The sequence below is a fragment of the Mirounga angustirostris genome, unplaced genomic scaffold (assembly GCF_029215605.1).
Source record: "Mirounga angustirostris isolate CCGP_5_RB_7025 unplaced genomic scaffold, mMirAng1.0.hap1 SCAF_1, whole genome shotgun sequence".
NCBI classification, from domain to species: domain Eukaryota; kingdom Metazoa; phylum Chordata; class Mammalia; order Carnivora; family Phocidae; genus Mirounga; species Mirounga angustirostris.
The window spans coordinates 150,947,019-150,969,937 of record NW_026991709.1 but is presented as its reverse complement, the minus strand read 5'-3'; the positions used below and the strand labels follow the sequence as shown (position 1 = coordinate 150,969,937).

The 22,919-nt window shown below is 40.9% G+C and overlaps 1 long non-coding RNA gene across 2 annotated transcripts in view; it reads right to left on the bottom strand.

Annotated features, from left to right (window-relative positions):
* Nucleotides 1–2,367: 2,367 nt before the first annotated feature.
* Nucleotides 2,368–22,919, bottom strand: part of LOC135364300 (uncharacterized) — a 32,948-nt gene continuing 12,396 nt past the window's right edge. Inside the window, exons 2-3 of one of the 2 annotated variants that reach the window (XR_010411190.1) lie at nucleotides 15,858–16,044; nucleotides 2,368–3,949 (exon numbers count right to left, since the gene is read on the bottom strand). This is a non-coding gene — a long non-coding RNA (uncharacterized LOC135364300). Of the gene's footprint in view, nucleotides 3,950–12,455; nucleotides 13,193–15,857; nucleotides 16,045–22,919 lie in introns of those variants that run through there. The other variant, XR_010411191.1, reaches the window with a different exon arrangement.

Below are 22,919 nucleotides of genomic sequence, written 5' to 3'. Positions count from 1 at the left end.
CCCCTTCCACCCTGATGAGTGGGCCTGTCTGGATCCTGGGGCCGCAGGCCTTACATTATCCGACCTCGGGACCAGGTCCTTACCTGCCAAGTCTCCTTGAGTCCAGCGGGAACAGCGGAGCGGGGCCTGCCCGAGATGACCGGGGCGAGAGACTGCCTAAAATTAGGCAGGGCATGCCTTCTCCATTAGGATCCCTCGTTCCGTCAGCACCCCACCGTTGCCCCAAACCAGTGGCAACAATGGGCCAGCGCAGTTGGGTTTCCCGGTCAGGGAACCAAATGTTATGGAACCTGCACTGGATTGCCCAATGGGAGAACCAAATGGCACTCGGAGATCTTGGAGGATCGGAGGTTTATTTAACATCGGCAAGCTCAGAGGAGAATGATCTCCAAAAATCTGAGCCCCAAGCACAAAGGGGCTAATTTATACATTTCCACTTCTGCATACTTGGTACTTTTGGTGCACTCGGGAAGCAGAGCAGAGAGAAGAACCCAGAAGAGCCTGGGTGCAGGGGCTGGGACTCCCTTGCTGGCTCGGTCAGCCATCTTAAGACACAGATTTCCCTTATCAAGGTCACCAGGACCAGCCCTAGCACCAGAATCAGCAGACTGGGATCCACCCATGAACACTTCACCCAACACTCAGTGCACATTTGATTGATGACAGGGTCAGATTCGGACATGGGTGGGCTGAGGAAAAACTAGGGGGCCTCTAGGGATGAAATTCCAAGACTGTTCTTTGAAATTATAATCTTGGCGTTAATGCCTGAAGGGATGGTAACGGCTTAAAAGCTGGCACAAAGAGAAAGAGGGCCCTTTTGCAAGGCGAGGCCAAGATGAGGGCCAGGAGAGCAGGCAATTCAGAACAGCCCTGGCAAGGGTTGAAGGCTTAAAGAAATTCAGCTTACCCCATGATCAACCTATGATGCTCTTTGACCTGAAGTGTAGCACTAACCTGGTTAATAAGGGGACTGTGCCAAGTCCATCGGGAGCATAAGAGGGTAGAGGAGAGAGGGCATTCTCCTCCCCTTCCTTCACCAGGGGGAGAATGATTGGGAACAATGTGGCGACCGTGACAACCAGGAGGCAGCCACCATGTCATTATGTCAGTGCCACATGCATTCAAATCGCCAGCCTCATCAAGGTGGCAGGAAAGGCAGCCGGCACTTACTCTGCAAAGATAATTTAAAAGCCTTGAGGTGAGACTCTCGGCCAGATTAAATGGGTTTTGCTTCAGTGGCTTAAGGCTGATCAAGCAGTCAGGGAGTGGAGGAAGTTTAAAGAGGATGAAAGGGGAGCTATGGAAATAGTCTGTCATAGTAAAAGGAATTAGGCTTCAAAGGCAAGTCGGGGATGTGTCTGTGAACCCAGAGGAACCATGCAGCGATGGAGACTGAACCCATGACAGAGGACTCAGGTGGGAGAAGGAGAAAATGAGTAAATGTGAGGAGTCCCCTGGTTTCACTGACATGGGGAAATTGACAAAGGGCCAGCTTGCCAGAAAAGCCAGAACTTGCTGTGGTGTTGGGTAGAATGTTGGTTACCAGGTAAATCTGTAAATGTAATTCTACACTAGACTGCAAAGGGCAGGAACCTTTTGGGAAGGTGAAAATATTCTAGGTCTTAATTGCAGGTTAAGATTTGTCAAAACTAGATACCTGTGCACTTGAAATGTGTCAATTTAAAAAAAGTGTTCATTTTATGGTATGTAAATTATACCTCCATAAAGTTGTTTTTTTAAGTTTATACAATGAATATATACTGGAAATGTGCTAATAAATGATTATTTCACCTAAAATACTAATAAACTAATCAGTTACTCACAGTATTGATTAAATCTTGGTCTTGAGATCACAGAATTGTACAAATTGCACTGCTAGCTAATTGAGTAAAAAAACTAATTTTCAGAGATTTCAGTTTATTTGAGTGAAAATGTACCATTTTCATTTTTTACTAATTAGCTACTTTTTCCTAAAACTTCTTTATGAAACAAGTGGATATATGTGAACTGGCAGGAGAAATAGTTTGCAATGTTTGGACAAAATGTGTGAGAGTTTTGAAAACTAAGTTTTATTATTTCCAGGATGGCTTATAGTCCTCAAGCGTACTGAATTGCAGTGGGCACACAATGGAATTAACTAGAACATCATTATTTATCACATTTTTTTTTTAATTATGAACTCTGTGTGTTTTCAATCATTGTTTCCTGTATTTCAGGCATAAATTGTTTTGGAAGAGATTTGTTGGACCAAAGCTGAAAGAGACAGGAAGAGCATATAGATCAGGCATCAAATGGCATTGTGTTTTGAGCAATGGTTGTCAACACGATTTTTTCCTAGCAGAACGTTGGGAGGAATTTTTCCCATCTTTTGGCCTGCTTTAGAACCTCATACTGAAGTCAGAAATTCTGTGGCTTCTCTAGGAAAAGGTGATTTTAAAAAAGCAAAAGTTTTACAAATACAAATTGGAACTGTTTTCTATTTGGAGACCTAATGTTAAAAATCTTTTCATGGAAACCAACAAATTAAAAGGTATTGGAAATATGTGTGTCATAAAACTTGGAGAGGTAAAACTAAGAAATTATTTCTCCAACTGTTCCAAATTGGATTGGGAAAAATGTTTTTGGCATTTTTGTGGGCATTAATCTGTTAAAAGTAAAGTTACTGCAGAATATAAAATTGGAAGGGCCCTAAAATTTATTTGACTTTTAACCTTAAATTATTTTGCTCTTAGGTGGAGTATTAGTCATGGTTCTCTAGAGAAACAGAACCAACGGGTGTATGTATATATAGAGAGAGAGATTTATTTTAAGGAATTGGCTTCTGTGTTTGTGGAGACTTGGAAAGTCCAAAATCTTCAGGGTAGGACAGCAGGCTGGAGACTCAGGAAAGCATCTCGGTTCAAGTCCAAAGGTGGTGGTCTACTTGCAGAATATCTTCTTGCTCAGAAGAGCCATATGTTTTCTATTAAGGCCTTCAACTCTCTGGATGAGGCCCACTCACATTATGGAAGGTAATCTGCTTTACTCAAAGTCTACTGATTTAAATGCTAATCTCATATATAAGAGTGCATTTACAGAAAAATAATGTCTCAGTACTGTGGCCCAGCCAAGTTGACACATAAAATTATCCATCACAAGTGGGGAGGAAGGAAAAAAAATTGAAATATATCAAAAATGACTGGGAATCACACATAACAGTATTGGCAGATAGCTAGATTTTAGGTAAGTGTAGAAATAGAACTGAAATATGATATAGCCACTTGTACTTGAACTTTGGTGACATGTTTTTGGTGGAACACTGCACAGTCAAGGTCACAAAGAGCTGTAAATTGTATTATGAAAACATTCCCACCCAAAGTCTTCTCATTTTAATATAGGCTGTATTTCTCTCACAGTGGAATAATAATAGTCCTATTTTCTGATACTTTCAAATTTGGAATACTTGGCAGAGTGAAAGCTTAGGTAATGGTTACTCTATATACATATATCAGGGCCTCTAAGACATTGAAATTCAACACTAAACAGTCTGCAATAATTATTTTTTAAAAATTGATAGTGATAGTGGCACTAGTTAAAACCAAAACAGGGATGTGGAGGGAAAGAAAGGCAATAGGTATAGAGGTGGATCCATTTATTATCAAACCCAAACAATTGCTCAGTTTTAAAGGACCTTCCCCAGAGAGACCATGTGATTCCTGTTCTTCACAGTGGACCATGAAAGAGGAGAGAAGAATTTATCTGCCAGTTCCCATCTCCCTTTGATCAAAGGTTTAACACATAGCCATTAACTCCCATGCACTTCCAGCGTGTGGGTACCAGCTGGCGCCGATGGAGTCTCGTGTCTCCACACAAGGGGAAGCCAGGGGCAGCAGGTGGTGGGCACGAGAGGGTGTGTGGTCAGGAGAAAGGTGCTCAGATCCCACAGAGTAGCTGTCACAGGTTGGGTTCCCTGGGAACAAACCATGAGATGGAGATTTATGTACAGGTGGTATGTTGGGGTGGGGGATGCTCTTAGGGACAAGACTGGAAAGTGAGTGAGGGAAGCAGGGTGGGGCTGGGGGGGATCTGGGCAGCATGCCACAGCCTCCATTTCAGACTCTTGTCTGGAGTCTGGGCAGGCTGAAAGAATCTGCTGTGATGCATTAAGAGATGTGTGATGAAACCAGTCCTTATACCATTCAGATACGCTCATACTCCACCATTACATCTGGCTCCTATGCTACAATATTATATTTAGGGCCTCTATTTTTTTTTTTTAAGAGAGGAAGGTGGGGAGGGGCAGAGGGAGAGGGAGAGAGAGAAGCTTAAGCAGGCTCCACGCCCAGCACAGAGCCTGACACAGGGCTCTGATCTCACAACCCTGAGATCATGACCTGAGCCAAAATCAAGAGTCAGATGCTTAATCCATTGAGCCACCCACATGCCCCAGGGCCTCTATTTTTGACAGAACATACTATCACTTCTTCTCTGAGAAAATACAATTAAGCAGCCCTAAGGTTGACTTCAAGGTTGTAGACAACCTCAGTCGTGTAAAACAATAGAATTAGTGGGAATAAAAGCTACAGTTCCTTTTGCTACAGCATGTCCCAAAAGTCAAACAGATATTTATCACTGCCCTTCTTCCCCACCCATTCTGGATGTATTTAATCTCAACTGAGCACTTCAGCTAGCCTGAGTTGCTTGCCTGCTGGAAAGAACCAGAACTTAATTTGAGCCTTTAGTTGCTTTATCCTTGTCAAGTGGTGGTCATCCTATTTCTCAGTTGCTTTTAACTTAAAAGCACAAGAGACACAGCACTGAACTCTCTATCCAAGACATAGTCCATCCAACCCAACTGTGCAGCAGTAAGCCTAGCCTGGCTCCTTGTGGAAATAGGGTTGAACATGCCTCTTTGTAGAAGAAACAGACAAATGGAAACGTACAGGAGCCTGAGCCAGGTTCTACTAGCAAAGACAATTCATTCTGGCTCCTGAACAAACACAACAGATTCTCAAAACTCTATAAACTTCTCCAGCCATCTTGCAAACAATCTATCAATAGTGACCTATAATAAAGGGCTCAGTGTTTCTTCAGACTGTGTCAAAACAATTACCAGTGAAAAAATAAATTAGCCAAAGGCTGAGGACCTGGCTTCTCTTGATTGCAAACCACTCCTGGTGACTCCTGGCTCTGACCGCCCCCCACCCCCCACCTCCCAGGAAGAAGAGGCAGAAGCCGACCAGGTTAGTGTGGCATAAACGTAGTGTGCATAAGGAAATGAGGAACCCTAACAGTGTGGTTGGTCACCAAGAAGAATTCCTCCCAGCCAAGCTGGGTTTTATTCTTTGGCATCAGCTCACCTGGATGGAAAATAAAAAGTTCAAATTACTTGAAGAAAGCCATCTTTTTAAACAAGTAAATTCAAGACAAAACAAAACAAAAACAGAAACTTGAGGCAGGAAAGCTCAACACAGATATATTATAAGAAAGTAGCATGTGTTCAGAGATGTGTGAGCCCACCCAGAAGAGAGGATCCACGGAGGTCAAAGAGTGACAATTTGGTCATAAAAAAGGAAAATAATCATTACAGCCAGAGGTAATAAATATCTCCTTATGAAGGAGATATTCATCCATAAGTCTATCAAAAAAGAGAGATCATTCAAAAGGAGTTAATGATTGTTAAGTCACACATTTTTGATATTGTTCATTAAATATGTTATGAATGGGTAAACCCAAATTATGAGTTCTACAGTAGTTTTCACCCCAAAAAAAATGTTTTACAAAAAAATTTCAAACATACCAAAAACTTGTAAGAATTTTACAGTGACCATCTGTACACCTAGATTCTACCATTAACATTTCCCTCTTCTTACTTTATCATGTATCTATCCTCAATCCCCTATACCCTTAACATTAGTTTGCTAGGGCCACCAAAACAAAGTTCTACAGACCCAGTGACTTAAACAACAGAGATTTATTTTCTCACAATCCTGGAGGCTACAAGTCTAAGATCCAGGTGTTAGCAGGGTTAGTTCCTTCTGAGGGACTCTCTCCTTGGCTTGCAGATGACTGACTTCTCTCTGTCTTTACATGGTCTTCTTCCATGCTCTATATCTTAATACACTCTTCTTATATTGGATTAGAGCCTACCTAGTTAAATTACCTCTTCAAATACAAAGTCCCAATACAAAGTCCCAGGTACATTCTGAGGCACTGGGGGTTGGAAATTCAACATATGAATTTGGGAAGGACATGATTCAGCCTGTAACAACATCCATGGAGTCTTTTTATGCTTTTCAAAATAAATTGAAGGCATCAAAACTCTCTCTCCTATAATGGACTGTTGACCTAAAACTAGCTTAACAAACCTAGAAGGGTTTCACATGGACCAAACCCTGTTTGCTGCCTTTTACAACTTTTTCACTTCCCTGACTCTACTGAGCTTCCACTCACCCTCCTATTGTCTCCCTTTAAAATGCCCAGGCACCTCTGTACAAGTCAAAATTGAGTCTATTCATTTCACACTCTTTTCACTATCATAATAGTATATTATTAATTAAAATCTGTCCTTACCACTTTAACTAGTGCCCAGCTATGTTTATCTTGGACAGAGGGTGAGTTAACAGTTAACAGGTTCTGTCATAAATAAGGAGTATGCTATTTTTTTTAAAGATTTTATTTATTTATTTGACAGAGAGAGACATAGCGAGAGAGGGAACACAAGCAGGAGGAGTGGGAGAGGGAGAAGCATGCCTCCCACTGAGCAGGGAGGGAGCCTAATGGGTGGTTTGATCCCAGGACCCTGGGATCATGACCTGAGCCAAAGGCAGACGCTTAACAATTGAGCCACCCAGGTGCCCCTGGAGTGTGCTATCATTATACAGGAAAACAATACTGAGAGGTGGTGTCGGGGAACAGTAAGAATAGGTGAGAAACAATCATAAATAAAATTCTTTTTATGGGAAGAAATAAATTTAGAAAAACATGGAAAAATGAGTTCTGTTGAAAGGGCTGTGATAATCAAAACAGGAATTTATTTAATTGGAGGAGGAGAAGAACTTAAGATCACTTAGTAAAAACTAAGTTCAAGGAAATGGGTTGGTATGTTCAAAAGAATATGTACAGGTCACCATGGATGTTGTGACCGGCAGAACTGTGTACTTCCCAAATTCATATGTTGGAGTCCCAACCCCCAGGGCCTCACAAAGTGCCTATAAACAAAATAAAGAAGGAGCATTGTAAATTTTCATTTCTGTGATTGTAGAAGTCAGATGTGCCAAGAACAGTCTAGATATGACAAAATGAAGCAGAGGGTCCAACTGAGGCAAAATTGAGGATACAGCACTACCGATTCGATGCAATGAGCCTCCTCTCCATGCTAATAACCACATAATAAGGCAAAAAACACTAGTTCTGGGGACTGGATTGTGTGCCCCCAAAGTTCTAACACCCATGTTCTAGGATTCTCTCAGTAGTGTCTTGTTCTTAAATAGTTGTTAGTAGTTCTTCTTGTGACGAACAGTGAAGTTAGGAAGAACCTATGTTGCCATCTTGGTGACATCACTCTCAGGATTCTTGATTGACAGCTTTTCATTCCTCCAGTGCTTTGAATATGTCATTCCACTGCCTTCTGCTCCCCATTATTTCTGCTGTGAAGTCAGATGCTAATTTATTGGGTTTCCCTTGTTAATAATGAGTCATTTTTCTCCTGCTCCACTTCCAGATTTTCTCCTTGTCCTTTGCATTCAGTATCTTTGCTATGATGTGTCTATTTGTATATCTCTTTGCTTATTCATTCTACTTGGAGTGTGTTGAGCTTCCTGGATGTGCTGGTGTTTTTCAATAAATTTGGGATGATTTTATCCATTATTGTTTACAATATTTTTCCTTTTCTTATTTCTATTTATTTATTTTGTTTCCTGCTCTATTTTTGGTACTCCCCTTATGTAAATGTTGGCACAGTTACCACACCAATGTTTCTCTAAGGCTCTGTTCATTTTTCTTCATTCTTGTTTCTCTCCTCTTCAGATTGAGTAATCTCTATTGATCTGTCTTCAAGTCTGCTCATTCTTCCTTCTGCCAGTTCAAATCTACTGTGAAGCCCTTCAAGTGAATCTTTTGTTTCACTTATTCTTGTTTTAACTGAAGAAATTCCTTTAATGTGCTTTCTAGCTTATTACTGATATTTTCTATTTGATGGAATATTATCATCACACCTTCCTTTACTTCTTTAATCATGGTTTTCTTTAGTTCTTTAACATATTCGTAACAATTTTTTTTAAAGATTTTATTTATTTATTTGAGAGAGATAGTGAGAGAGAGCACAAGTGGTGAGGGGGGAGAGGGACAAGCAGGCTCCCACAGAGTAGGGAGCCCAATGCAGGGTTCCATTCCAGGACCCTGGGATCACGACCTAAGCTGAATACAGATGTTTAACCGACTGAGCCACCTAGGCACCCCTCATAACAATTTCTTTAAAGTCTTTTTCCATTGTATCTGACATCTGGTCTCTCTCAGAGGCAGTTTCCATTGCCTGAATTTTTTTAGGTGTATGGGTCAAACTTTCCTATCTCTTTGCATTCCTCATAAATTTTTTTGTTGGAAACTGGATATTTTAGATAATAACAATTCTGGACACTGGTACTCTCCTTCTGGTACTTGTTATTGTTATTTGCTTTTTTGTTTGTTTAGTGATGGTTTTTGTTGTTTTTTTAGTGAAGTCTATTCCCGCATCCCACAGTATTGGTTCTCTGATGTTGGCCCTTAGTGGGATGAAGAATTGGGTACACCCAAAATTGCTCTGGAACAAGTGTGGTTTTGTCAGGACTCTCTTTGACTGTCTCTTTCCCTGACCACACCCATGAGCCCCACGTATGCCAGACACATTCCAATCCAGGGCATTTCATCTTTGCTTCTCCCCTCCCCCACCCCGGAAGACTCTTCCTCCAGATATTGTGATTTCTTACTTTCTCATTTCATACATATTTTGAGTCAAATGTTATTTCCAAAGAAAATTCTTCTCTGGCATATCTATAGAAAATAGCAGTCCCTCTTGGAGTGCTTCCTTGTTTTATTTTTTCCCACAACACTTACACTGACTGGCATAATAATATGATTTATTTTTATTGTCCATCTCATACACTAGAAGGTAAGATTCACAAAGCATGAATTTTGCCTACCACATTCACTGTTATATTATTTCTAGGGCCAAAGACAGTCCTTGGTATATAGTAGGCACTCTCCAAATATGTGTTAAATAAATTAATTTTTTAATTAATTAATTAATTAATTAATTAATTAATACTGCTCACCCTATACTAGGCATTAAAAGTAGGGGGAAGTATGCTCTGGAAAGAAGACTAAGAAAGAGAAAATTGTGGGTGCAGACACACCAAAGTCAACCTTCTCACCTCTGCCTTCCTGGTCTTACTCCTCTGTGTTTGGGGGGAAGTTATTCCTTATTACTTTACTCTAAAATTTCACACATCTCAAGCTGAAGGCAGGAGAGAGGAAGAGCTGGTACAGAAGGAGAAAATAATTTGACTGTGATTAATTTTCACAAGCATACTCATTCCCAGGGTTAGAAAAATATGTATAAGAGCAAGTGCAAAGGGCCACAACCATGCAGGTGAAAATGTTACACGTACTTTTTTCAGAATGCTTACATAGAACTTTACGCAATCAGTTCGCTTCTCTGGTTCAAAACCTTCAATGATTGCCCTATTTCCCCCAGGAGAAAGAACCCAGATCTTTCATATGATTAAAAGATCCTGTAGGAACTGGCGTCCTTCCTCTCTCAATGTCTAGCAGGCCACCTGCTTCCCAGCCTTGCTGGGCTTTCTTCATGTCCCCAGATAGTTTCTCAGCACCTATATATACATGGTCCTGCACCCTGAAAATGTTCCCCTTTGGGCATGGCCTAGATAATCTTAATCATGTTTCAGGTCTCAGCTCAAATGTCACTTCCACCAGGCTTCTTCTGACCCTAAACTTAAATACTCTCCTATGGTATTTAGGGTAAATCCAGCTGCTGTAATAAATAGACTTCAACACTAGAATGGCTCAAATCCATAGAAGTGTGCCTCACTCAGTAGTGGTCCGAGGATAATTCAAGCACAAAGGCTGATGTGGTCTCCAACTTCTTCAATACATGGCTTCTAGGATCCCATGACTATCTCCATTCTGGTCAGCTGGGCCAGGGTAAGAGTACAGAGGAGCATATGTGAAGGTTTTATGGGTCAACCCAAAGTTGGCACACAACACATCTTCTCACATTCTACTGGCTAGACGTCAGTCATGTAACCATCCTAACAGCAAGAGAGATTGGGAAATGGAGTCTAGCTGTATTTCCAGAAAGAAGAGAAGAATTTGGATTTGGGCAAAAAGGTAGCAGATTCTGCCATAAGGTCCCTTTCTCCTCCCCTTCTGTTATTTTATAGCACTTGATACTTCTCTATCACGAAGTTATATAAAGTCTAAAAAGGCAGGGAATACCCCCACTATATCCCTTGCAAGCCTGGCACATGGTTCTCAGTATATATTATATTGAACTGTGTGAAATTGCTGTCTTATTTGTCATAAAATGTCTAATATCAGTGATTTCAAAAAACAAGCTTTGAGGCACACCTTTGATGACCAGTTGTCCCGCAGAGCCTCTCCCACAGGTTAACAGAAACTCAGAACTCAAAGGCTTTCTAACTTGTTTCTTTCCTCTTATCTTAAGCCTCGTTATGTAATTTACCTCCTTGCCAGGGAAACACTTGTAGAACAAAGTGTTCTATGGACTACCTCTGGGCCATGCAGATTGTGGAAATCTGGGGGAGGAGCAGGGGACTCACATGCAGACGTCCTCTTAGGCTGAGGAGAATGTTTTGTCATGTGTGTTAATGAATGACAGACCTTCTGTTCTATCCCAATTAAGCAAACATTTGTTCAGCATCTACTATGTGCCAGGCACTGGATCCAGAGGCAAGGACACAAGGACGATTACTTCCTTTGAAGAGCTTATGGACTTGCAAGGGGCTCACAGGCAGTTTGTTTTGGAAATACCCCTTTGGCAGTTTTCCGAACAGGCAGAAGAGAAAGGAAAACCATCTGGGAGATGATTTTAATAATCCAGGCAAGAGATGGTGTCACATATTGTTTTCCTTCACAGCTCTTCCTTCCTGTTTTTCCCTTTAGGGGGAAAGAGGGTGGGAGGAGAGGTGGTCATGGGAAGGGTGAAGGGGCTGGAGAAGAGGACTAGTCAAGGAGAAAGGCAGTTGTCCTTCCCCTGCTGATGAAGGAAGCGGGTAAGCCACAGAAAGGGGCAGCCACTGTGTAGATAAATATCGGGGATGCCTGGGCCTTGTTGGGATGGTGCTTCAGCTAAGAAGTCCCACTCCTTTCCAATCCCCTAAAATAGAGACATCTGTCTCTAAAATTCGGGAAAAAATGGGGATCACAATGACTTCAGCAACTGAGGCTGTTCAGCCTTTCCTGGCATCCTTAATCTTTGGACCCTGCCTTAATCTTTGTGAATGTAGTGTTGAAATAGGAAGGAAACCCCACAGCAGAGTGTGCATTTCATCATTTGTCAAGCAGGAGCAGTCGTTTTGCTGGGTCTTTGTTGCTCACGGGCTCGGAGCTAAAAATAAACGTTCCAAAGAAAGCTCCCTTTAGGTGGTCCTACCAAGGCAATTTACATTATCAGCTCCTAGCTTCAAGACTAATTTGGAACACTCCTGCATTTGATGTGCTCCATTTTTTTTCAGGGGTGGCTGCTTTTTCACAACAGACTCCAAGGAAGTGCTCACCACAGGGATCTCAAATCTTGAGTCAAGAATTAGGACAAGAGGTGGGGAGTGGGGGGTGGGGTTAGCACAGTTTTAGGTGTCAGGTAGACTCCAATTGGATTCCCTGCATAGGGCTATCAAATTCTTCTGCCCCATTTTTTTCTCCTAGGTGAAGGTTAAAAATATCTGCCCACATAATTATACTCCTCTAAGCTTTGTACTACACCCAGTAACTTCGTGGGGTCACAATTCCCTTTTACGGTGCATGCTGGAGAGTAGTCTGCAGTTGTCACTGTCAACTCAGAAAGAGCATTTATGTCAGAGCACAGAGATCCTCAAGGCAGTCCTCAGATTGAGTGGCATGTCATATGCAGGTCATTCTGAGCAGTGTCAGGGAGCCTGAGCCTGAAACTTGGGGGCATGGCTGCCTGCACCATCACGGAGACCGTGGAGCCGGGAAGCAGCGGGGAAGTGCCTGAGCCATCAGAAGGTAATAAGCTGTCACTGTCGACCCTGCCCAAATGACCCCTTAGGTGGCACAACTCAGACAGGTCTGACTTCTATTACCAAAGGGCATGTGTATAACCTGTCACATTATAAAGAGAGCTTTCAAAGACAATTTTATTATTTAGCCATTTTGACAACTTCATGGAATGACTTAAACTCTATAAAGATGAGGAAATGAAAACTCAGGGGGGTTAATTGACTTGTCCGAGTTCAAACTCACCAAAATCTCAAGCATCAGAGTATGGGAAATAAAACTGATGCTTGTTTTAGTGACGTTCAACATCTATTTGGCAATAATGTCTTACCATCCAGAAGCAAGATACCTCTCACCATCCATTAAAATCTCAAGTTTTGTCCTCCACTTACTGACTCAGCAGCTACAGACTAAGTGCATAGTTTGTGTGTCAGGCACGTACAAAACAATGCAGTTTTGCTGTTATTGTTTTGCTTTATTTCATTCATTATATATAAGTTCTGCATAACTTTATAAAGTCTATTTCTTAATATATTTTTAAAGTATTCTTGCTGTTTGAATGTGGTCTTATTTGTATTACATTTCTCCTTTACTATAGGGAGAGAGGAAAGCTGCTGCCATTTCTGCTTTAATTTTCACACTAACTGCCCAATTGAACTCTCTAATGAGTTTTCAGTTTCTAAGTTAGTTATCTTGTGCTTTTCAAGTAGACAGCTATGTTATCTGAAAATAATGATACTATTAATTTAAAATTTTCCTGGATCTTTCCCTCTTACCTCCTTCCCTTTCTCTCTTCCCTTAACTACCTTCTTTAATTGGACTGTCTTGAATTGGTAAAAAGAAAAATGCTCGCTCTGAGTTGGAATGAGGGTTGAGATTCAGAGAAAAGCTCCAAGTTTCAGTATCTCAGTGGCTTTTGGGAGTTGAGGAGAGGCACTACACCTGCTGTTGCCAGGCTCTGAAAAAGAAAAAAAATAAGCTTAGAAAGGAAGGTCTTTGTGGAGGAGCTGGAGGAAACAGCCTATTGTGTGCACAGTTCTGATGGACCAGAGGACAATAAGGCCCTCAGCCACTGTTGCTGCCTTCAGAACCAGAGAACATCCATCCCCTATGCAGAGGAACTCTGGCAACAGCCCTATGCAGGACTGCCCAGCAAAAGAGCACCCCCCTTGCCTTAGCACCACATAGACCACTTCTCCAGATGTTCACATCAGTTGGCTTATCTCATATGTCTCTTGGGGTTGGCCCACAAGATTAAGAACCACCCTCCAAGGGTGCCTAGGTGGCTCAGCCGGTTAAGCGTCCAACTCTTGATCTCAGCTCAGGTCATGATCTTAGGGTTCTGAGATGGAGCCTCGCCCCTGTCTCTGTACTGGGTATGAAGCCTGCTTAAGATTCTCTCTCTCCCGCTCCCTCTGCCGCCACCCTCTCTGTCTCTCTCTCTCTCCCTGTCTTAAAAAAAAAAGAACCACCCTCCATTGAGGCAAAATGTGACACTGTGGGGCGCCTGGGTGGCTCAGTTGGTTAAGCGACTGCCTTCGGCTCAGGTCATGATCCTGGAGTCCTGGGATCGAGTACCCCATCGGGCTCCCGGCTCAGCGGGGAGCCTGCTTCACCCTCTGACCCTATCCCCTCTCATGCTGTTTCTCTCTCTCTGTCAAATAAATAAATAAATAAAATCATTAAAAAAAAAAAGTGACACTGCGACATGATGGGTAGGCACATGAGCTCTGGAGCCCATCTGTATGGGCTCAAACCCTGGCCCCACCATTCCCTGCCTGTGAGACCACTTGGGAAAATTACCCTTCTGTGCCTATTTGCTTAGCTATAAAATGGAGTTAATATTTGTACCTACCACCCAGGGCTTTAGGGAGGACTAAATTAGTAAATATATGTAAAGTGCTGAGAACAAAGCCTGGCTAACAGAATGTGCCCAATAAATCTTAGCTAAAATAGTGCCTGGTGAGTGAGCTCATTAGAACTAAGGTTCTGGCATGCTCTGGTGGCAAGACTTTAGGAAAGATGCTTAAAATTTCCCATTAATCTCTCTGAGCCTCATTGCCCTCATCTGCAGAGTTAAGAACACCTTCTTTGTTTAAATTATAGGAGAATTACTTCAGAAAAGGTATATAAAACAGCTGAAATGGCAATGACCTGAAGTTGGTTTCCTTCCCATTAAATATATTTATTATATCATAAGTTCCATGAGGAGAGAGACTCAGCTCTGTGCCTAAATACATCAGGGACTTAACTAGATCCAAAGAGGAAGCAAGGTTTTGCCCTGAATAAGAAGTTGTAGGATTAAATTCCATCCATCCTTCACTCTACAACAGAATCATTTTTTTAGAAATACCTTGACCTTGGTCTTTTCAGTGCTCTTTCAGTAGGGTAATTGAAGGAGGGTCAATTTACAAAGAGACTATTTACAAAGTTATAATGAGATTTGAGGATCTCCCAGGGATAGTAAGTAACACAGGGCTGGTAAGACGAGTAAGGCTGTTTCTATCTCTCAGCCTACAGAGTCAAAGGGAAGCACTGGTCCTAAGAACCTGGAAGGAGGGAGTCCCATAGAAAGAGTCTCTGTGAGAAGCACTGAGCTCCAGTCAAGAAACAAAGCCAGCCCAAGGTCACCTTACACAAAGGGAGGCAGAAAAATACTTTGAACTCCCTCCCCAATCTTACATCAGTCTCCTGCTGGAGCTTCCCAGTGGTGGAATTCAACCAGAAACCAGGTGCGATGAAAGTAGGGTTGCCAGATTTAGCAAATCAAAAATGCAGGACACACAGGTAAATTCCAATTTCAGATAAACAACAAAGAAATTTTTAGCATAAGTGTATCCCAAATATTTCAGAGGACACACTTATACTAAAAACTTATTTGTTACTTATCTGAAATTCAAATTTTAACCTTTCACCCTGTTGATGAGAGATCATTGATGGTTTCCATATAGGTCAGCCTCCCTGAGCAGAGAGCAGGATGGAAAGTTCAGGAAAGGGTGGATGGAGGATGAGAGGTAAATGCAAAATAGTCTGACACACTCATTAGCTCACTTCTTTTGCCCCAACATATTCAGTATTTTTTCTTGTCTAGAAAAGTTTGAAACACTAACATAGAAAATACGTGAAATCACAAGAACTGCCATGTCATCATTGGATCAATTATGTCATAGCCCTCTCCAAAACTAGCCTCCAGAACTGTGAGAAATACATTTCTATTGTTTAAAAGCTACCCTATCTGTGGTATTTTGTTATGGCAGCCCAAATAGACTAAGACCACCATTTTCTTTCTCCACTAACTGGTCCTAGGAAACTCCCCATGAAGCCATAGCTGTGGGTTGAGGGAGAGACAGTAAAGGTGTCGAGAGCATTCTATTTTTAATCTGAATCATCTATTTGTACATGAGTGTTATAATTAATATTTTTATTTATAACTTCCATTTATGTTATATAATCTTGGTTGTATTTATGCAAACAAGAAAAAAGGAAGAGAGGGGTGAGGGGAGAGAGGGAAGACAGGAGGGAGGATGAAAAAAAAGATTTAAAAAATATACTGAAGTAAATAAAATATGACTAATTAGTTAAGCAAGTGGTGGTTTCTAGTTAGTATAGAAAAATTGACTTACTTGGGGTGCCTGGGTAGCTCAGTCGTTAAGCAACTGCCTTCGGCTCAGGTCATGATCCCAGGGTCCTGGGATCGAGTCCCACATCGGGCTCCCTGCTCGGCGGGAGGCCTGCTTCTCCCTCTCCCACTCTCCCTGCTTGTGTTTCTGCTCTCTCTAGCTCTGTCTCTGTCATATAAATAAATAAAATCTTTAAAAAAAAAAAAAGAAAAATTGACTTACTCTTTGATATCGATCTGAGAACAATGTTTTAGTCACTCACTAAATTTCAATATCATAAATTTTAGACTGTAATTCATAGAACCTGGATTGAAGGTTTGGGAGTGAGTTTAGAAACAAAGAATATACAGAAACGAATACATATTTGAAGCATAAAACAATTGCTTATTAGCAATATTAAGAGTTCTTAACAATGTGTCATTTTAATATATTCTATTGCTATAACACACGTATACCACGTGTATTTGTTTCAAATTAATAAGCTTAAAATGTCTGATGAATTTAATAGTATAGTCTCTCTTGATCTTATGGTTCTTGCAAACAAAATTTAAATTCTAAAATTGCAAATCTCCAAGGATCATAAAGTAGGAATTACAAGGCCAAATACTTATCAGCATTTTAGTTTTAGTTTTAGAGGTTATATCTACCTTTCAAACTTAGCAATTTTACATATCATCCTCTGGGAATTAGTCATTGTCTCTATAATTTTGGCAATGCTAATATCCCACTTATGTGTTCTGTGAATGAATACCATAATTCGGGCACCCACACAGAAGAATTCTAAAGAACTTCAATAGCACTTTAATGTAGTTAACTAATAAGAAAATGGGCACACAGGAAGCTCACATGGGAAATTCTTTGTAATGACACTTAAGGACTTTTTTAAGATTTCAACTAGACAATTCACAAAGTAGATAGTTGTGGGTAGAGAATGCAACAGGGAACAGGAATAGAATCATAGTGCAAGAGGGATATAAGTAGAATATCAGAGAACATCTCTCTGAAGGACCTGATTTGACCAGAAAGGAAACGGGTACCTGAGACAATGAATAGAGGTGCCAGACCATGGCAATTATTTTTGGCTTTAAGTACAGCTCTAAAACCCTGTCTAGAACCTTTTTAACAAGAGTGACAAATACTCTGGTGAGATTTTAATAACACTTGAAGAAAAGATTGCATGTAAAATAAGAACATTTGACCTGGTGATACTTGGATGTATGTGCTCCAGGAAAAAGAAAAAATGTACTTCTAGAAGTGACACCAATGAAAAGGGCATTCATCCCTAAAGTGAAGGGTAGAGGATTCTCTTTGATGTCTTTCTGGCATGCTTCTTTTTCCTGCTCTTGGTTTAATCACTGGGGTCAGGCTTGTCTGGAAGATTTGGGACAGTAAATGGCTACCATAAATTCCCACAGGTGACACCAGTTGATCCCACCAAGATAAGAAGCTGTGCCCCAGACACATGGCCAAAACCATCTTTAAAAGCATCCAAGTCGGGGTGTCTGAGTGGCTCAGTCGGTTAAGTGACTGCCTTCGGCTCAGGTCATGATCCCGGAGTCCTAGGATGGGGACCCGCGTCGGGCTCCTTGCTCAGCAGGGAGTCTGCTTCTCCCACTCCCTCTCCCTCTGCCCCTGGTCCTGTGCATGCTCTCTCTTTCTCTCACTCAAATAAATAAATAAATAAAATCTTAAAAAAAAAAAAAAAGCATCCAAGTGATATAATGCAACAAAATTACAGGGTGGCACCAATGGCAATGTATGCTTCTAGGGAACTGGAACTCAACAGTTGTGGTTTTCTGGAAAGGGGTGGTAGATTGAAAAGAAGACTGGAGCAGTAGCTAGAAGATCTGGATTTTTAGGCTCTTCTCAACCTTTCGCTGGATTTGTAAGATTGAGTAAGGCACTTGGCTTCCCTGAGTGTCAAATCAGGATCAGAATGGTGAGATTAGGCTTGGCACATAGTAAGCACTCAAAAGTGTTATTTATAATCATTTGGATTTTATTATAATCTTGCAAGACTACTGTGTTACATAAAAATGCATATATGGAAAATTGCAATGCATTATGTACACCCCAGGAGCTATGTAATTTCCTGTAGATTATGAAACTCGTATCCTTTCTAGCAGTTGTTACTTGGACCTTTAAAATTCAGGCAATTGAAATATTTTTCAGGATATAGTGAAAATTTTAAGACATCCACCAAAATCATTTCCTTCACAATGACTGCAGCTAGGGGGAAAAAAACCTCCTATGTGTATAGGTAAGGAATGAACAGGAATGTGGGAAAATGACAATAATTAGATTTGCTAATGGTAGTAGAAATGTGACTTATTCTTTTGTATTTCTATGTACTTGAATCTGTTCTCTAAATTAAAATAGCTTTAATTCAAAAATAATGAAATGCAAAAAAAAAATAATGAAGTGCAAAAAGTTAAGCTAAACATTGAGATTTACACTAGGGAACTCTGATATCCTAAATAATCCTAAATAATACTAATATAACAGTTATCCATTTTGCTGAGCATCTCCCATGGGTTGGGAGCTGAGTGCTTTCCATGCACAGATCTGTCTCATTTTCCCAACAATACTGTGAACTGTAGGATACACATAAGGAAACTGAAGCTCACAGATTCCCAGCTTGCCAAGGTCTCCCAGCTGGCAAATGTAGAGTACAGAGTGCTTTGTGTTTAACAGTTCAGAATAAATATTGGTCCCTTTAATCCGGGGAATACAGATGGGTTTGAGTTCTATTGGCTTTTTGGTGGTATTTGGAGCACTGAAGAGAAGGTTAAGTCGCTGATCATGAGTATTTTTCACTTATGACTCATTCACTCCTACACTAGTGTGTGTGCACCAACTTTCCATGGCTTCCTGGTTGCCTGCACACACCTCCAGAGTGTGCGAGGACTATTCAAACAGCAGATGACAGATGAGGGGCAAGGCCCAGAGAGACAGGGAGGAGTCCGAGCTGGGGGGAGAAGAGAACTGAAATGGCTTTGGAGGCCTCCTGGAACCAACACCAGCTACTAAAAAGAAGGAAAACACAAGCAAAGCAAAGGTTCTAAATTTAGCCCTGGGGCCCTCCAGGCAGTATTTCACAAGGGCACTGCTATTTCCAGGAAAGAAGGGGGGGGCTTCTGAGAACCTGTTTCTCTTAAGGTGCTGTGAGCTTCCTTCTTAACAGACAAGCTGGGGAACCTCGGCTGCACCCCATCCTCGATGTTACCAAATTGGACGTAAAGATGGTTCTAAATGCCTTTCTTGCTTTCTGCATCTAATTTGCATTTTTCTAAAAATTAATGTTGCTGATATTATGGGAGAGAGCCAAAATAAAAAAGAAATAGAGTACTCTTCTAGAAGTTGGGGATCAAAAATAAAATGTTTATTACTGCATTTTTCAAGGGATTTGAGGACATTTAACTGAAGGTGATAACAGTAAGCATTGCTAACTCTTCTGTGACGTCAGTTATAACTGAAACAGCTGATTACCAGTAGGTAAATTATCATGACTTTCTTTAGCAAGTCGTTTTTGAGCACAAAACCTGTACCAAAAACTCGGCAAAGCATTAGGGCTATAGATAATAATTAGACATAATCCCCCCCTAGTCTAGAGAGTGAACACTATATTATGATAAATGATTCATTATAATGTGATAAATACTCTAGTGGATGAATGCGCAAAACAGGGGTGCACAGAGAGAAGCAGTGGGAGTTGGAGCAGAGCAGGGGTTTATCAAATAAGAGAAGGGAAGGTCCCTCCAAAGTGGGACAGTATTCTTGAAAACTATGAAGGGATCCTTTTTTGAGAGGCACTGTAGGATCAGTATTAGGGACAGACAGAAGCTTTAGAATCAATGTTCAGAGCCTGGCTCTGTCACTTACTACCTAATGTAGTAGATTTCAAAAAGCAGCCAAAATCCTCTACTTCCTTCACAATGTGAAGCTCCTCCAATCAAGACGGGGAGAGTCTTCTTTACTCCTTCCATCTGGCTTCGCCATGTCACTTGCCTTTTGAACAAGCAGAAATCTGACGAGCCTTGAGCATTACATCATGTCCTCTCTGGGTTTGTCGACCACTGAGATCACCACGTGCACAGCCTGATTACCCATTGTCAGATAAGAGACTCTGAGACCTAGCAGGTGACCTCAGGTGTGTGAGTGACCCCAGGAAGACCAGCAGTAGAAGTGCCCAGCTCAGCCTACACCAATTGTTTACGCACAGACTTCTGAGCTGTAGAAATGATTGCTATTGTAAGTGCTAAGTTTGAACATGGTTTGATATAAATAAAAACTAATTGGTACATTCAGTGGCTCTGGATAATTTTCTTCACCTCTTTAAACTTGGTTCCCTCGTCTATAACATGGAAATAATCAGAAGAATTGTCTCTTCAGTTGCTGAGAGTATGAAATAAGATAATGCATACAAAGAACTTACAATGTCTGGCACCATAGAAATAGTGACTAGATAGATAGTGATTAATAGTATGATTACATGCTTATAACCAGAATTGAATTTTTCCAGAAGTCAGGAGTGGCCCAATGGGATGTTGTATGCTCTATAACTACTAGAACCATAACATTTCCTGTGATATGTTTTGAAAGTAAACAATGGGGGGTGGTGCACCTGGGTGGCTCAGTCTTTCTGCTCGGATCATGATCCCAGAGTCTTGGAATTGAGCCCCATATCCAGGCTCCCTGCTCAGTGGGGAGTCAGTTTCTCCCTCTCCCTCTGCCCCCTCCCCCCCACCCCCTGCTCATGCTCTCTCTCACTCACGCTCTCTGTCTCTCTCAAATGAATAAATAAAATCTTTTTTTAAAAAGTAAACAATGGAGATTCTTGTTTGTTTGATGTTTCAGCTTCTTTGGGTGTTTCATATACCAGTTAATAGGTTTTTAAATGCTATGTGGTGAAGTGCTATGTATTTGTGGGGTTTTTGTCCTAAATTCAACTTCTACTTTTTTTTAACCATTGCCTCTGCACCACGATGTTGAGCAGCTGAATCTTCTGCTTTCTCGGACATATAACGTCTTCCTGATTCATCTCCCATGGGGGCAGCAGGGGGAATGTAATACTTAACTACATCATAGGAAGGATATGTGGGTTTGCTAATGGCCTCCTGAAAAAATTAAGTGTTAAGTGGTTCGATTCTTTCTACTTCTCTATTTTAAACATCAAGTCTAACAGAATTTCCTAAAAATTAAAATTCTGTCCTAATGGAACACAATTAGGAAAATACATGAATGTACCCTTTTCAATAATGTAGATTTAATTTCTTTCAAGTAACTTCAAGTAATATCTAATAACCATAAGTGTTTATGTTCTAACTGAAGTCAGAAATTGACATAAACTAGCTGCAATTACTGCATAATACTTACATTTTGAAATTGTGCCTTTTTCTAATTAGTCATATGCTAGTGTTTCACACCCTTGAACTCGGCTCCACCTGGCCCTCAATTCTCCCCTCAGTTGTGGTAACCCTGAAATACAAAACCTTGCTCGAGGTAACATGTTTATCCTTCCTGATAGAACTATCGAAAGAATCTTCAGTGATGCATTTATGAATGGCTATTTCCTGGTAGGCAACAGCATCATTACATTTCCATTCTGAGCTCTAGCTGAACCTAAAACATGCATGTTTGTAAGAACATGTGTCAGGGCTACGAAAATCAAATTGCCAACCACAAAGACACTTAATGAGGGAGCTTTTCAATCACAGCCATGTTTATGTTAGTAGATCAGTTCCTCCAATTTGTTTGAACTAATCTATATCGTAGGCTGTAATTATATGGGCCTATAAATGAAAGAAAGATAAGATGTTTAAGTCACAAGGATATATCTGATTTTCCCACTTGTATTTTTAATCCCAGCAAGGGGCTCAGTTTGGAGACAGTCTAACATACAAGAGCTTGAGTCTGTAGTCAGAATGCCTTCACTTAATAGCTCTGTGCTCTTGGGCAAGATGTGTCACCTCTCTGGTCCACAGGGTCCTCACCTACAAAGTGGAAATAATAATATTTCTTCCTAGACTTCAGTGAGACAATGCATGCAAAAGCACTTGAGGGGTACCTGGGTGGCTGTCAGTTAAGCATCTGACTTTGGCTCAGGTCATGATCTCAGGGTCCTGGAATCGAGCCCCGTGATGGGCTCTGCACTCAGCAGGGAGTCTGCTTGTCCCTCTCCTTCTCCCTCTGCCCCTCTCCCCACTTGTGATCTCCCTCTCTCTCTCTCTCAAATAAACAAATAAATAAAATGTTTTTTTAAAAAAAGCACTTGAAACAGTGGCTGGTGCATAATAGCACTCAGTACATGCTTGTTGAATTTGACCTTTGTAGAATGTTTCTTGTGATGGAAATGGCATGGCTTAGATCACTGTTTATGGGTAGGACGCGATAGTCAATGTTAGTGCTATATACATGGCTCCTTTTTAATAAAAATAGTATTTGAAACCAAGATTTGGACACTTGGTATGTTTGTTGCTACTGGGTTGTACTTTCTTGTAGGTCCTCTACAATAGCAAAAGACAAATATGTGTGCATACCACTCATGTACGTGTGTGTGAGTATATATACGTATATATATATGTGTGTGTATATATATATATGTATATTAATAAGGTATATTTTGGGGCACCTGGGTGGCTCAGTCGGTTAAGCGTCCAACTCGTGGTTTTGGCTCAAGTCATGATCTCATGGGTCATGAGACTGAGCCCCTCATGGAGCACCTCATCTAGCTCCACAGTCAGTGGGGAGTCTGCTTGAAGATTCTCTCCGACTGCTCCTACCCCAACTCATGTCCGTGAGTGCACTCTCTCTCTCAAATAAATAAATAAATCTTAGAAAAACTAAGGTATATGTTAATATAAAGTATAAGGTATATGAGGTGTGTGTATATATATATATATATGGTATGTATATAATATACAAGCTTGTATATGTAACCATGTACATATGTAACCATGTTACATGTAACCATCTGTGTCTATATTAGGTTACATATGAGTTTAGATGGCTCCAACTTTTAATCCATTACCATGTGGATCATTCTCACCTCCTCCCTTATGCATC